The 12,369-nt window shown below is 44.0% G+C and overlaps 1 pseudogene; it reads right to left on the reverse strand.

The window, feature by feature from the left end:
- Positions 1-4,869: 4,869 nt before the first annotated feature.
- Positions 4,870-6,299, reverse strand: LOC132424246 (heterogeneous nuclear ribonucleoprotein A1-like; annotated as a pseudogene).
- Between the last annotated feature and the right edge of the window lie 6,070 nt (positions 6,300-12,369).

The following is a 12,369-nucleotide window of genomic DNA, read 5'->3' on the forward strand; positions in this document are numbered from 1 at the left end:
TCAGGGGAAGCCAACAGGTGTGGGAAATGGAAGTGTCACGAGAGCCCTGCATGAAACAGGGCACAGCAAAGCAGGAGGACTTACCAAATTAGAATGGGATGGAAAATCAGGATCTCATGGCCAAGGTGACCCAACCAGCGTGCAGGGGTGGGGGAAACATCTTCAGAGTGGAGAGCTGGAGGAGGGCGTCCTTGAAAACACAGCTTCAAACCATGCAGTGTGGCTGGAGAGTGCTGGTCCCCTGAATGACACCTGAAGGGCAGCATGAAAGATATGTGTTCCAGGTGAATTGGGGCAACAGTAACCAAATAACGAAGTCCTAAGCACAGTCCTTCCAAATGCAGAGTAAAGAGAGGTTTGAGGGTCACTCAATGCTTATTCCAACCCATATGGATGCAAATGCCAGCAAGACCCACCAACTGCAGCTTTCACGTATGATTACTACTATAGCTCCCTCCATTCATTCTCATGCCACGCAGAGTCCTAGGTGCTGAAAACCTATCAGTCAATCAAACAAGGGTCCCAGTCCTCAGGGAGTTTGAATTCTATCTACTGAGCATCTACAGTCAGCTAAGCACTTCACATGCACTCTTTCATTCAATCCTCAGAGCAACCCTGTGAGGTAGGTACTGTAACAAGCTGCACTGTACACTTGATGAAACGAGGCTCAGAGAGATGAGGAGACCAACCCAAGGATGCACAGCCGGTGAATGGCTGAGGTGGGTCTGAGCGGGAAGCCTGGCTCCAGGGTCCGAGTTCTTGACTTCCATCCAGGTAGAAGTGGCAGTCCAGGCTTCTTCCCCCTTCTACCTCACATGCACATATTATTAAGCTGGAAACCCTTCTAGGCACTGGGATAAAATGAGAAAGGAACCCTCAGTCTGGTAAGAGGTACAGCTGTGCTTGCTCTCGACAAAGAGAGCTCTAAAGAAGGAATCATTTATGGCCAGAATGTGGGTTCAGGAACAAGCATGCTAGAGAGGAAACCTCAAAGACACAGGCTGGGAGAGGGGAAGGAGCAGGGAGCCTGGGGGAAGACAAGAGGTCCCGCGTGGCTCTGAGACCAAACCCTGGAGGTGATGGAGACGGGGGCAGAGGCAGGGTGTGATGAAAGGCAGTCGTCAGGAAGTGGGTGGGAGGGAGTGTCAGGATGTCCTGTGCCTGGTACCATGTCTGTGGCCTCAGAGGAAGGAAAGGAGAGAGGAAGTGAGGAGGGAGGAAGGGAAGGGGAAGAAGTTGGAAAACCAAGGTGGTTCAGGTTATGAAAGACTTGCAGGGTTCTAGTAAAAAGTGTGCACTTTTTGTTGTCAGTGAGCAGTCATTCATGGTTTAGTCAAGGAAGTGATAAGCAGTACTCCACCGAATCTGCATTTCTGTATTAGATGATAGATAGATAGAGATAGATAATAGATACCTAGATGATAGATTGCTAGATACTTAGATAGATACCTAGATGATTGATTGATTGATAATTGATAGATGATAGATAATAGATACATAAATAGATACATAGATGATCGATCGATTGATAGATAATAGATGAGAGCTAGATGAGAGAGAGAAAGGCGGAGGTAGAGAAAGATGGAGAAGGAGACTGGATGAGAATGGAGATGGGCTGAAGATGGGGTAGGGATGAGGATAGCGATATGTTTTTCCCCCTGGGGGGTGGAGGTATAGAAGGCACTAGGGGTGGACAGAAGACAGGATTATTTGTTACATTTCTCCCCCTCCCAGCTTTCTGCACAGGCTGGAGACTGGGTGACAGGATGCAGGAGGCAAGCGCTGGCCTGAAAGAATAGCCACTTCCCCTGACCAATGCCCAACACACAGGCTTGGATCACCGACCAGACCCGCTGGGAACTGGAGCCGCTCGTCCCTGCTGGAAAAGCCCCTGCCTGAAAAGTTAGGGGGTTTGTTTTCATGTTTTGCCTTAGCAGCCTCCACATTGGCCTCCGTCTCCAGTGCTCATGGTGACTGCCTGTCGGGTCTAAGGGTTATTAGGAGGGAACAAAGCCGCAGGTAGCGGCCACCTTGCCCGCCATGGCAGCCTCGCAAAGCCAGGCTCCCGCTGCGAAGGGCCAAGCCACCCTGGGAGGGAAATGACCAAGGTCAAGGTTGGGGATGCAGCATCTGCAGCAAAGTATTTGCCCCATTCTCCTCCTGTGGTCATTGTTACTTTCCACTGACCAGCTGCCTGCAGGCTCCGGGTAGAGACAGAATGTGTAACACAGCCGCCATTCAGTGGAGATTAATGCCTGAAATGAGCCACACCTCTGAACAATTGCTTCCTAGAAGAGGGACAGCGCTGAATGGCCAGGGAGCCCCATTGATGACTGTTATGAAAGAGGTAAAGGCCGGCCTAGGGGGAAAGAAAAGTTTCACACCGCCCCTCAAACCTAGCTCCGATTCTTCCTCCTCGCCCTTCATTTCCCTTCTGACTGCCCATTTGGCCCATGTTGCCCTAATCCAGACTCGTTCTTTTATGTGCGGGGACTTGGGCAGCCAGCTGAAAATTCACGGATTTGCTACTGTAAGTCATATCACTGCGGCTGCGTGCCGATCGCATTAGTACTATTATCTGCGCAACTTTCCGACTTGACAATTAGTTACTATCATTCACACTGTGCAATCAGCTGTTAAATCCTCATTTATGCTCATTTGAATATGAATGTGCCGTTCAATAACATGTTAGATTGCCATGTTTACAAATATACTCCAGGTATTTAGAAATTTAGATGATGCAAAACATACTGTTTAAGCCGTGCTCGGTGCCAGTTTAAATAACTTAAGCCTATTTATCAGTCACTTAGCAATTCTTTTCACATACTTCTGTTTTCCTGGGTCCTACCCTTCTCAACCAAAACTAAAATATGCTCTCTTTTTGTTTGTTTGCTTTGTTGCTGTATTAAACTAATAATCTTCTAGATGGGACTTAATTAGCAGTCACCTCTGCAGCGGGTCTTCTTTTCTAATTCCAGCTGATCTAATTCCTGCCTCTTTTAGAGGCAGATGAAACAGTAAACGGGAAAAAAGAAAAAAGAAAAGATCTCTGCAGCTGCAATGTTAAATATCAAGTCTCTGAAAGCAAATGATTTGTATGTAGCACAAAAGGGAGGGAAGAGCAAATTTTTGAATGAAGGTAAAACCGAAGAGAAAAGATACACTTGATCGTAAACTCTCGGAAGGGAAACAGTGTATACTCAGAGCAGGGCTGCTCAAACTTTAATGTGCCTTAGAGGCACCTGGGGATTCCCTAGGACTTGCAGATCTGGTTCAGTAAGTAGAGCTGGGCAAGATACCTAACCATCTCCCAGGTGTAACTGATGCTCCTACGAGACCAGGTACCACAGTGGGCAGCAAGGCTCTGAAACATAAATCATACATCCACCTTCAACTATTATCCTTCCAATAAGAACACACATTAGGAGATTTAAGGACCAAGCTTGACAATTCCACTCTGGTATAACCAAAAGAATTGAAAGCAGAGCCTTGAAGAAATATACGTACACCCATGTTCACAGTAGCATTATTCACAATAACCAAGACAAGGAAGCAACCCAAGTGTCCATCCCTGGATGACCTGATAAACAGAATGTGATATATAAATGGAATGGAATGTTATTCAGTCTTAAAAAGGAAGGAAATTCTGGGACAGGCTGCAACATGAAAGAACCTTGAGGATGTTATTCTAAGTGAAATAAGCCAGACACCAAAGGACACATATTGTATGATTCCACTTAGATGAAGTATCTAGAATAGTCAAACTCACAGAAACAGAAAGAATGGTGGTTGCCAGGGGCTGGAGGGAAGAGGAAATGGGGAGTTGTTTAATGGATACAGAGTTTTGGTTTTGCAAAATGAAAAAGTTCTGGGGATTGGTTGCATGACAACGTGAATAGACTCGACAGTACTGAACTACACACTTAAATATGGTTAAGATGGTAAATTTTATGTTATGGGCATTTTACCACACTTTTTTTTAATGTTTTTAATAAATTGGAAAAAAATCTTGGTTTTAGAAACGTCATAAAAAAAAATCCTTTTTCTACCAAGAAAGCCATATTTCAGCTGACTCTTATTCAATTCTTCCATGTGCTGGTCAGCTGTCACCAGTCCTGATACCAGCCGAAGAAGGATTAATCAATTTTTCTTCCACACTCCCATGTCCTCTGATCAAAACTCTATTTCAGTAATTATTGTATTCTCATCAATGTTCAGATTCTGTGTGTCTCCACCTCACTCTCTCGAATGTGAGGTTTTGAAGGCGATGATTTGCCCCTACAGCTATTTGGTAGATGCTGCTGGAGACTGAACCCTCAGGCATTTCTTGTCTCCTTCCTGACACAATCCCCATTTTACTCTGGTGTCGCCCCTTCTCCGATCTGTCCACATGCTTCAGAGGAGGCTGGGCCCTTAGTGCGTGGGCCATGAGGAGTCCAAGTCAATCATGATGACGCCATTCCCCTTGTCAGTGACTGGTTCCAACATAGTCAGGGGCCAATTTTGTGGTCAACGAGATAGGAGGGGGCTCTGCTGAGGAGCTTCAGGAAAAGATTTCCTTGCTTTTTTTTTTTTTTTTAAAGACATATTTATTCAACTTCATGATTAGACTATTACATTTAGCAATCAGCAGCATGGGTGCAAAAAAAAAAAATCTACATTAAAACCCTTTGTTGGAATGCTTTATACTTTCCACAGAACAGAAACTAAAATAATCTGTTATACAATTGGTCACAAATACAGTCTTCCAGGTTTTTTTGCCCATACACATGAGTATTGTCTAAAATATGTCTTCTTTGTAGCAGCGAGGCCCTGCCACCACCGTGCTTGGCTGCGTTCACCGATCTGTTGTAGCCTGGAGCTTCCCCGTCACTTCTCTGGCTCTCCTCTCCTGCTAAGCTTTGTTTCCCAGCAGTAATTAAAATCTTCTGCCCCGCCATAGCTCCTGCTGCTGCTGGAACCACCACAGCCACCTTGGTTTCATGGTTCGGCAAAGTATTGGCCTCCACCACCACAGGGGCCAGCACTTCTGCCTCCAAAATTTCCTCCTTTCATGGGTCCAACATTTGAAGATTGATTGTCATAACTGCCCAAATCATTGTAGCTTCTGCCACCTCCGAAATGGCTTCCATCGTTACCAAACCCATTATAGCCATCGCCACTGCCACCATATCCACCGCTACCACGGCTGCCACCAAAGCCACCTCGGCCACTGAAGTTTCCTCCACGACCAAAGCTGTCATTCCCACCAAAACCCCCTCCAAGACCACCACCAAAGTTTCCAGAACCACTTCGACCTCTTTGGCTGGATGAAACACTGTCATCTCTTGCTTAGGTAGGGCTTTCGTTTCTTCACAGTTGTGGCCATTCACAGTGTGGTATTTCTTTTTTGTTTGTTTTGTTTTGTTTTTGTTTTTTTAAACCTGTGTTCTTTTTTTTTAATTTATTTATTTTATTTATTTATTTTTGGCTGCATTGGGTCTTTGTTGCTGTGCACAGATTTTCTCTAGTTGCAGCGAGTGGGGACTACTCTTCCTTGTGGTGCGCGGGCTTCTCATTGCGGTGGCTTCTCTTGTTGTGGAGCATGGGCTCCAGGCACGCGGGCTTCAGTAGTTGCAGCACACAGGCTCAGTAGTTGTGGCTCGCGGGCTCTAGAGCACAAGCTCAGTATTTGTGGCGCACGGGCTTAGCTGCTCCACGGCATGTGGGATCTTCCCAGACCAGGGCTCGAACCCGTATCCCCTGTATTGGCAGGTGGATTCTTAACCACTGTGCCACCAGGGAAGCCCCACAGTGTGGTATTTCTGAATGACAATCTTGTCTACGGAATCATGGTCATCAAAAGTTAGGAAAGCAACGCCTCTCCTTTTGCCACTGCCTCGGTCAGTCATGAATTCAGTCACTTCGATTTTCCCGTACCGTTCAAAATAATCTCTTAGGTGATGTTCTTCAGTGTCTTCTTTAATGTCACCACCAAAAATCTTTTTCACAGGTAAATGGGCACCAGGTCTTTGAGCATCTTCTCTTGAGACGGCCCTCTCTGGTTCCACCCCTCTTCCATACACCTCGCGTGGCCTCACATTCATGGCCGCATTCACCTCCTCCACAGTGGCGTACGTGACAACCCCAAAGCCTCCGCAGTGCTTGGTGCTCGGATCCCTCATTACCACACAATCTGTGAGCGCTCCCCACTGCTCAAAATGGCTCCTCAGACACTCATGGGTTGTTTCAAAGCTCAAACCTCCAATGAAGAACTTCCACAGCTGTTCGGGCTCTTCGGGACACTCTGACTCGGACATGACGGCAGTGGAGGGGGGAGATGTCAACGATGCTTACTCAGCAGCATCCGTGGGCACAAAGCCCATCTACTGAACATATCTCGATTTCCTTGCTTTTAAAGGAAGACACAAGGAAGAGATTGTTCCTCTGCCTAGGAGGGATGTCATCCGCCCAAATGAGACACAGGGGATGAAAGCCGCTCTCTTGACACCAGTCTGAGGGTTAAGCCAGCACCAGAAAGGGGCAGAGGCAAAGGAATCCAGAAAGACAGAGAAAGAGCCAGAGCCATGCTGCCTTTGGATCCCTCAGCATATAAAATAATAGAGTGCTTCATGGTTTAAGCTGGCTGAGTAGTTTTCTGTCTCTTGCCTCCAAAACCACCTTAACCAACACCAGTACCTTGCAGACAGGAGATACTCTGAAGTCTGCTGGATGAATTAAAGTAGGAAGACGGGGCTGGTTCACTGCCCTCAGAGGACTCCTTAGGCAGCATGACTGTCCCCCATGCTAAGCAACCTCATACACGAAAAGATTTTTCCAGCTAGAAAGATACAGGGTCTTTTTGTTTGTTTCCTTGCTTGTTTTATTAAAGGATTCCTCATGGGCTACTTTTCCTAGAAAACATTTTAAATGTCTTTTACTATTACCTTTTGACAGCCTGTGTGTTACACAGCAAAGTTCAGGAATAGGTCGTCACAAAGGCAGATGTTTATTGAGTACTTATTATATGCCAGACATTATTACGCTGTTGTAATCTACACAACAGCCCTCAGCTTGATACTGTTATCACCCTCCTTTTACAAATACAGAAACAGAGGCACAGAAAATTTAATTCCCTTGCTCAAGGCTAGCAACTGGGATTTGAACCTGAACAGTTGGCTCTTACATTATGCTGTGTAGGTACACTTTGGCTAGGTGCACTGTGGCACTGCTTAGTTCAGATAACTGCAATCCGTTCCCTAGAGGGTGATCAGAAAAATCTTTAAACTATTAAAATCTCCTTAAGACTCAAATCATATTAACCTCCACTCAGTGCCCTTCAGTGGATTCCCGTGGTTGTTCTAGAGAGCACCCAAGATAACGGACACAGCCCACAAGACTCTGCCTATGTTACCCCACAGTCATTTCCAGCCCTGTCCCCATGCTAGTGACCACTCTGGCCAGTCTGACCACCTTCCAGCTCCTCTAACATTCAGTCTTTTTCATCTCAAGGCCTTTGCACCTGCTTTTCATTCTGCCTGGGCTCACACCTTCCCCTCTCCCCTCAGACAGACAGACAGATACACACACACACACACACACACACACCCCCTTACTCCTAGATAACTTCAGCTCATCCTTCAAGTATCAGTGTAAACATTTTACTTTCTCAGCAAGTTCTTTGCTGACCTGTTAGTCTAAGTTTGCCCCACCATCACCATCTCCCCTGTCACCTTTGTCACAGCCTTTATCAGAATGGATAATCCCATCAGTCGGTGTGACTTGCTGCTTTGTCTCTGTCCTCCCCAAGGAGAGGCTCAGCTCCACGTGGGAGGGATCATGTCTGTGTTGTCACTAAGGTGTCCCCAGCGACAGACAGGCGTATCATCGGCAATGGTGGGCAAATATTCGGGGAAAAGTGGGAGGAAGGAAGTTGAGAGGGGAAGAAAAAGTTGGACGGAAGGAAGGCAGGTGAAACTGAGAGAAGATTGGAAGGAAGGAAGGGATTGTGGGGCTCCTCCGAGTTGCCACTTTCATCACTGTAACATTCTCCACTCAAATAAGCAAGGGCCTTGGCCTTACAATGGCTAACTTCTTTCCTCCCTTCTTTCCTCCCTCCCTCCCTTCCTTCCTTCCTTTCTCTTTGTATGTCTACCTTCCTATTTCCTTATTCCTTTTTTTAAATCTCCATAAAACAGAAGTAAATTATTAAATAGAACCAGCATCAAAGCATTCAATTATCCTTAAATTTTAAAATGAAACATCTGTGTTGGGCACACAAGACATTTTTATCATTTTTTACAGAGAGTCACAGGGAGTTTCGTCCTTCCACCTTCCTTTCCTTCTCAAGGATGTATCCATTTATATTATGTGGTTGGATCTTACCATCTCCCCTACATTTCGGTGCAATAATACCAACCAAACTAATATACTGGAACTAGGCATATAACTAAGAAAGGCAACTAGACAAATAGCTAGATCTTTCACATATAGGATTAAGTGACTGTAAAGAAATTGTATCATGATGTCAAGAGATTTACTGCTTAAACATTTTCCTTTAATGAATTAAGAAAGAACTAGTGAGAAAAATATAATGACATGGAAATATCCGAGCAAAGAGGAAACATTTAAAGTTGAGAATTGTTAAAATAGAGAGTAACCTGAGAAAAGCAATACAATTTCTAGCACTTTTAAGTCGATTTAAAATAGACAAAATAAATTCATTCTAGAACATCCCCAGCTACCTATGAAATGTGATTATATTCAATATACTGTCTTAAAATGTATTTTGCAGAGCACTGCATTAATAATATAAGTAAAATGGTATTGACCAACAAAGCTCTACACCACTGACGCCATACATCGTTTTCCTGGGTATGAAAGCACAAAGGATTGTGCTTTAAGTATGGGAAAACGGGAAATGCCTTCTTTCTTTGTTTGGGTCATTTTCAAATTCATTTTATTCAGAGTACCCATCAGTTAAGAGCCTGATGTAGCAATGAGACTGATGAAAGCAAGGAAGGAGGGAATCTATGCATTCAAATTAGTATTATCATTCAAGAGTGTTCCCTGGAGATTATGCATTTATTCTTCAGTAACTCCATCCGCAATTATTTTGGGAAAATTTCCATTTGGAACTATCTTTTCTGTGGCGGTCCTGCTTGGCAGGAGGTGTACAAGTTAGCCCATCACTGATACATGTGTATCACCTGCCATGATAAAGGTTTAGGCTTGGAAGGGACTTTACAGTTTATCAAGTCTTTATTTTATGGATGAGAAAACTGAGATCCAGAAAATTTAAGACAGTTGACAAAGTCACAGAGCTTTCATTCACTTAAAAATCAATGAGAGAATGAGAAAAGGGATTTGAACCACCATTTCATTGAATTGTTCAACGTATATAATTGTTTTTTATTGGATCCCCTCATTCATTCATTCCACACATATTTACTGAGTACACGCCCGGCACTGCTGAGGATATAGCAGTGAACAAAACAGACAAAAAACAGCACATCTTCACGGAGTTCACATTCCAGGGATTCAATAAAATTGAAATTCCTGATTCTATTTTCTATTCTCAGGTTACTATTTTAACAGTTCTCAGGAACCACCTGATTAGAATCAAAGATGTTGAACGAGATGCTCCACTGACATAATTTGATGAGTGTAGGAATTACAAAAGTGAGTCAACTCTATTGATTACAAAGAGACAAGAAAGCAGTGCACGTTCAATTTTTTAAAGGAGAAATTAAACCCCATGAAAAAACAATGTTCCAATATGACATCCAGATTCACCAGCCACATCTCCTAAAACAGAGGGAAAGACTGTTAGAAATAAGAGAAAAGAAAACTAAGCATTTTTAAAGGCTTTCCGTGCAGGGTAAGAAAACATGAAACTTTTGGCAAGCATCTTGGCAGCTCGCAGGATGAAACCACTCACTGCCTGCAAGTGTTTATCCCACAGCTGTTGGAAATGAAGGATGTCAAAATACGCAAAAGTAAGAATCCATGCACACACATCAAAGAAGCAAATCTCCGGGGCGCGCCCGGCGTCGAAGTGGACGATAGATGGAGCTCACGAGGAGACGCAGGAATGAGAGGTCCTGGACCGTGTAGAAGACCAACCAATCTTAATGTCACAACCAGAACCTGGCCTGTGTTCATGTCTCCTGTACCGTCATGGAAAACTATCTCAGACATTCGGAAATCCATTTTAATAGGATACAAGGCCTGTGGCTGTTACTTCATTCTGTACAAGGTGCATTTATTTACTCAATGATGACATCAGGAAAGCTTAGGCAGGGCTCCCTTTTTTCTTTTTGTGTTTTTTTTTTTCTTTTTTAAAGAAATCTCATATTTACTGCACCAAAAGAAATCGTTATTCTTAAAAGCCAAGTGTTGATCCTATCTTATAAAGAAAAAAACATTTTTATTTTGAGAAGCTGATATTCTGCAAGTTCATACAACCCTGTAGTTCTTTGGTTTAAGTGAAAATACCACATTCCAGGCACAAAGGAGCGGCTAAATTCACTAATGGGTCAAAGACTATGCAACCTTCTAGGTGACAGTTTCACAATTTGGAGAAATGGTGATACGCTTTGTTTCTCTGTTTTTCAATCTTTGTGGAATTTGACCATGTTAGTTTTACAATTTCAATAAATGTTTACTAAAAATAAAATGGAGTGAATCTCCACTACAGCTAGAAGAGGCATGTGCTAAGGTTCCTCCTTTCACATAAAGTGACAAAGGAAGGTGACGAAGCCATAGAAAGCAATGGAGAGATTATCCACAGGTCAACCAAGTCACAGAACATGGGATATACAAGGGTTAAGTTTTTTCTCTTACATCACCTATTCATTCAAATAATTCAAGGGACTTTTGTAAGCATTAGGAAATTGGTCCCTAAAATGTCATAGGCTATTAAGGTAAGAAAAGGAAAGAGGGGGAAGGCAGTCGAGCTGCATTGTAAATCTCTCTGATGAGAACCTAGAGAGGACACAGGACGAGCCACAGTTCTGAGCTGCAGGCTGCACGAGGCTGAATCAATAGAGGCAAATATGGCTTCCCAGCCACCGTGTGCTCTGGCCCACAAAAGTCAGCTGGCAGGACTTGTATCATATAATAAATTCCCAGAGGACAGCTTGACTACTTATATAAAAACATGTATATCCTTCAACCCAATAATTCCTTTTTTAAGTCTGTAAGAGCTAATCAGAGAAGTACACAAAAATGTCTGCATAGGGCTTCCCTGGTGGTGCAGTGGTTGGGAGTCCGCCTGCCGATGCAGGGGACGTGGGTTCGTGCCCCGGTCCGGGAAGGTCCCACATGCCGCAGAGCAGCTGGGCCCGTGAGCCATGGCTGCTGAGCCTGCGCGTCTGGAGCCTGTGCTCTGCAACGGGAGAGGCCGCAGCGGTGGGAGGCCCGCGTACCGCAAAAAAAAAAAAAAAAAAAAAAAAAATGTCTGCATAGAAGATGCTCATTTCAGCATTCTTTATAATATGAAAAAAATGGTCATGCCCTCAATGTCCCACAAAAGGGCTATATGAGGGACTCACGCTGCCTTTAAAAGGAAATACACAGGCATAAAATCAGTGATATGAAAAATATCTCCATGACATATTGTTGAGCAAAAACAAGCAGTTTATAAAATGACATGCATGGTATAGTGTCATTTTTATTCAACGAGATGTACAAATGATAGAGAGACTTTTGGAAGAATGGTCTCCAGTCAATTGACAGTGGATATCTCTAGGTGGAGAATTTAGGAAAACCTTTACTTTGTTTCTTATTCTGTCCTGTGTTGTTCCAACCTTCTAAAAGAGTGCATGTGGATTTTATCATCTAGTCCTGGAAGGACGGGGAAAGGACCACCGCTGGAGCCTCTTGGAAAGTCCCGGGAAACCCCGGGATACCAGTGGGAGGCCCCGTGGATAGATTGGAGGGTAGGCAGAAAGGCTTAAATGATGTGGAAGCAAAGAGAAAGCCAAGGCAGTTTATGGCAAGAGGAAGGACTGTGACGAAGCAGAATTTCCGGGTGATTAGACTGAATTCTCTTTGAGTCTGCATGGGATTGCATGTCCCCATTATTATTCATAGAATTCCTGCTGTCAGAGGACTCGGTGGGCCAGTGGAACAGCCTGGCTAACCGAGATTTCCTCAGTTAGCTTAGTGCCTGTGCAGGAAAAACAAATACCAAGTTAACTTTCTCAAGAAATACCACCATCTTTTGAGATGGAGGAGAAATTGTTCCAGGGAACATACTAAATCATCAGGGTCCACAGGTAGGCTCAAAACTATCTTGAATGGCAGTTGCATTCATCACTATGAGATATACCAAGTTTTTCTTTCCTAAAAAAGGATGAAAAGAGAGATCAAAGGATGTATTTCTTA

Source organism: Delphinus delphis, chromosome 4 (assembly GCF_949987515.2).
Source record: "Delphinus delphis chromosome 4, mDelDel1.2, whole genome shotgun sequence".
Taxonomy (NCBI): Eukaryota; Metazoa; Chordata; class Mammalia; order Artiodactyla; family Delphinidae; genus Delphinus; species Delphinus delphis.